The sequence below is a fragment of the Mytilus californianus genome, unplaced genomic scaffold (assembly GCF_021869535.1).
Source record: "Mytilus californianus isolate M0D057914Y unplaced genomic scaffold, xbMytCali1.0.p SCAF_6, whole genome shotgun sequence".
NCBI classification, from domain to species: domain Eukaryota; kingdom Metazoa; phylum Mollusca; class Bivalvia; order Mytilida; family Mytilidae; genus Mytilus; species Mytilus californianus.
The window spans coordinates 40,174,251-40,178,865 of record NW_026262712.1 but is presented as its reverse complement, the minus strand read 5'-3'; the positions used below and the strand labels follow the sequence as shown (position 1 = coordinate 40,178,865).

The 4,615-nt window shown below is 31.1% G+C and overlaps 1 long non-coding RNA gene across 6 annotated transcripts; it reads left to right on the top strand.

The window, feature by feature from the left end:
* Window positions 1–360: 360 nt before the first annotated feature.
* Window positions 361–2,682, top strand: LOC127705584 (uncharacterized). 6 transcript variants are annotated; one of them, XR_007983912.1, is made up of 5 exons: window positions 361–1,400; window positions 1,657–1,699; window positions 1,743–1,871; window positions 1,915–2,000; window positions 2,044–2,682. It is a non-coding gene; the product is annotated as an uncharacterized LOC127705584 (long non-coding RNA). The 6 variants fall into 6 exon arrangements; XR_007983911.1 differs by having other exon boundaries at window positions 1,614–1,699; XR_007983910.1 differs by lacking the exon at window positions 1,657–1,699.
* The last annotated feature ends 1,933 nt before the right edge of the window (window positions 2,683–4,615 follow it).

The following is a 4,615-nucleotide window of genomic DNA, read 5'->3' as shown; positions in this document are numbered from 1 at the left end:
ATACCTGCATAGGATAATTAGCATTGCATATATAAATTAACATGTAAAGCTTATGCTGGCTTGCTGATGTTTTCTTTCATTGTTCTATTTAATTAACCCCTAGCCCAATATAGCAACATCTATTTAAAATTGACCTGGGACTTGGATTTTGGGCAGGTAGGGAGGAATAAGGGAAATACCTTGGCCTGGGATTTTAGGGCTTAAAGAAAGGGGAGGGGAAACCCAGGGACTCTGGTGAAGTGGGGAGATAAAAGGAGAGGGGAAACCCAGGGCCTGGTGTATTTGGGGAGATAAAAGAGGGAGGTTACATCCACGGCCTGGTGAACTGGGGGAGATAAAAGAGGGAATGGGAAAAGAGTTGCTGTCCATTGAATGAAGTAAGTTATGTGTTAATGTTGTATTCACATTGTTGTGATGATTTTATTGTTGCTTTGAAGTTTGTGGAGCACAAATACCCCAGTACTTTTGGATAAAAATGATAATGAAAAAATATTCCCGTTTAAACTTTCAGTTTTTAATAAAGATATTCCAGTGTTCAAATTAACCATTAAAGTGGTCTTTCTTAAAGTTGTCAAACAAGAACCAAAGTGTACCTTTTAAACTTTAAAATATCAATTGAACATTTAATTAGAAACCTTTGGTTTAAACATTTATGCGTGTTTCTGAATTCCTTTCATTAAAATTGAGTAAATAAAATCTCACTCTATTTAAACAATTTTGTGTTGTAAAAAAACCACAAAAACATACAATTAAGTACTTGACCTATAGTATAGAAACTTGTTTTTGTTGGAGACTATATTGACCTCTGGGGTCCAGGTTTTTTGTGTTGTTTAGTTGCTGTCTCAATAACATAATCCCTAAAATCATTTTCAATTAATCATAGACAAAGGACAAATTATAAAAAACCCAGAATAACCAAATCCTTCATATTAACTTATAATAACTGTTAAATTTTCCTTCAAATTAAATATATGTTTCACACATCTCCTTCGTTTAGATAAATTTTAAAGTGAAACAGAAAATGGAAGCCAAATATTTAAAATTTAGATTAATTGAAATAGCCTCCCTTCTTAAAAAAAAATATAGAACAAATTTTAACAGAAAAAAGGGGGACGGAAACCTAAAGATACAGAATTAAAATAAAGGGATAAAAAGATCCTCCGTCCTTTTCTAAACTTCTTTTTAAAGTTTTAAATTTGGTAAATTAGATGTTCCCTGAATTTAGAGTATCCATGGGAACATGTCCTATTTTTACCAGAAATCAATATACCCATAGGAACATTACGGTACATGTTCCTCTCCAAAGTAATAAAGGTATCCATTGGAACATCACATGTTCCTCTCCAAAGTAATGAAGGTATCCATAGGAACATCACATGTTCCTCTCCAAAGTAATGAAGGTATCCATTGGAACATCACGTTCCCCTCCAAAGTAATAAAGGTATCCATAGGAACATCACATGTTCCCGTCCAAAGTAATTAAGGTATCCATAGGAACATCACATGTTCCCGTCCAAAGTAATAAAGGTATCCATTGGAACATCACATGTTCCTGTCCAAAGTAATGAAGGTATCTATAGGAACATCACATGTTCCGCTCAAAAGTAATAAAGGTATCCATAGGAACATCACATGTTCCGCTCAAAAGTAATGAAGGTATCCATAGGAACATCACATGTTCCGCTCAAAAGTAATGAAGGTATCCATAGGAACATAACATGTTCCTCTCAAAAGTAATGAAGGTATCCATAGGAACATCACATGTTCCTCTCCAAAGTAATGAAGGTATCCATAGGAACATCACATGTTCCTCTCCAAAGTAATGAAGGTATCCATTGGAACATCACATGTTCCTCTCCAAAGTAATGAAGGTATCCATAGGAGCATCACATGTTCCTCTCCAAAGTAATGAAGGTATCCATAGGAACATCACATGTTCCTCTCCAAAGTAATGAAGGTATCCATAGGAACATCACATGTTCCTCTCCAAAGTAATAAAGGTAACCATAGGAACATCACATGTTCCTCTCCAAAGTAATGAAGGTATCCATAGGAACATCACATGTTCCTCTCCAAAGTAATGAAGGTATCCATAGGAACATCACATGTTCCTCTCCAAAGAAATAAAGGTATCCATAGGAACATCACATGTTCCTCTCCAAAGTAATGAAGGTATCCACAGTAACATCCCATGTGTCTTACCAATGTAAATAAGGTATCCATAGGAACATGGGAGCCTCGGTGGCCAAGTGGTCTAAGTAGTTATAACTGTAATCACTAGCCAGTCAACACTGAGGTTGTGAATTCAAACCCCGCTCGTGCGGGTGCACATGACTCCAATCTTTATTGACTTAGGGTTGTCAGTTTTCCTATTGAAGGTCAGTGGTTTTCTCCAGGCACTCTGGCTTCCTCCACCAATACAAACTGGCCGCCATGAAATAGCCAAAGTAGTGCTTAAAAGTGGCGTTAAAACACCAAAAAATCAAATTCAAATCCATAGGTGCACTGCATGCTCCAAATTTACTGGTATCTGATATCCATTGGAATCCAAATTTAGTTGTTCAGTTTGTATTGATGACAGAATTGGCTTTACAATGAACTTTGAACTCAAAGAAATGGATACACATGTTTCAGAAAAATAAGTTTGGTACCTATATCTCTTTTCACACTTTTGTTGTTTTTAAATAATTTTTTAATTTTATTGTAAATGTAACATATTTAAGTTGTCAAATTTTTGTGTAAAAAGGGGAATGACCATTTCAAAACTGTTTTTCAATATTTTTGTTAAAGATTTTCAGAAGGAAACAGAAAAATTATTTATAAAAATGTGGATAGTGTCAAATGTGTATATAGTTTTAAGAAAAATAGAAAAAAAAACAAAAAAATGCATGGGTGATGGTTTTTAATGATTTTAAGAAAAATAGAAAAAAAAAAAAAAAAAAAATATGCATGGGTGATGGTTTTTAATGATTTTAAGAAAAATAGAAAAAAAAAAAAAAAAAATATGCATGGGTGATGGTTTTTAATGATTTTAAGAAAAATAGAAAAAAAAAAAAAAAAAAAATATGCATGGGTGATGGTTTTTAATGATTTTAAGAAAAATAGAAAAAAAAAAAAAAAAAAAATATGCATGGGTGATGGTTTTTAATGATTTTAAGAAAAATAGTAAAAAGAAAAAAAAAAATATATGCATGGGTGATGGTTTTTAATGATTTTAAGAAAAATAGAAAAAAAAAAAAAAAAATTTGCATGGGTGATGGTTTTTAATGATTTTAAGAAAAATAGAAAAAAAAAAGAAAAAAAATGCTTGGGGTTTAATTATATCGTGATGCAGAAATGGGTCCATTATTTTATCTTGAATTTGGGATTTAATTATATCATGATATGGAATGGATACATTCTTTTAACTTGAATTTGGGATTTAATTATATCATGATACGGAATGGATACATTCTTTTAACTGGAATTTGGGGGATTTAATAATATCATGATACAGAATGGATACATTCTTTTAACTTCAATTTGGGATTTAATTATATCATGATACAGAATGGATACATTCTTTTAATTTGAATTTGGGGGATTTAATCATATCATGAAACAGAATGGATACATTCTTTTTACTTGAATTTGGGATTTAATTATATCATGATACGGAATAAATACATTCTTTTAACTGGAATTTGGGATTTAATTATATCATGATATGGAATGGATACATTCTTTTAACTGGAATTTGGGATTTAATCATATCATGAAACAGAATGGATACATTCTTTTTACTTGAATTTGGGATTTAATTATATCATGATACGGAATGGATACATTCTTTTAACTGGAATTTGGGATTTAATTATATCATGATACGGAATGGATACATTCTTTTAACTGGAATTTGGGATTTAATCATATCATGAAACAGAATGGATACATTCTTTTAATTGGAATTTGGGATTTAATCATATCATGAAACAGAATGGATACATTCTTTTAACTGGAATTTGGGGGATTTAATTATATCATGATACGGAATGGATACATTCTTTTAACTGGAATTTGGGATTTAATTATATCATGATACGGAATGGATACATTCTTTTAAAAATAGAAAAAAAAAATATGCATGGGTGATGGTTTTTAATGATTTTAAGAAAAATAGAAAAAAAAAAAAAAAAAAAATGCTTGGGGTTTAATTATATCGTGATGCAGAAATGGGTCCATAATTTATCTTGAATTTGGGATTTAATTATATCATGATACGGAATGGATACATTCTTTTAACTTGAATTTGGGATTTAATTATATCATGATACGGAATGGATACATTCTTTTAACTGGAATTTGGGGGATTTAATAATATCATGATACAGAATGGATACATTCTTTTAACTTGAATTTGGGATTTAATTATATCATGATACGGAATGGATACATTCTTTTAATTTGAATTTGGGGGATTTAATCATATCATGAAACAGAATGGATACATTCTTTTTACTTGAATTTGGGATTTAATTATATCATGATACGGAATGGATACATTCTTTTAACTGGAATTTGGGATTTAATTATATCATGATACGGAATGGATACATTCTTTTAACTGGAATTTGGG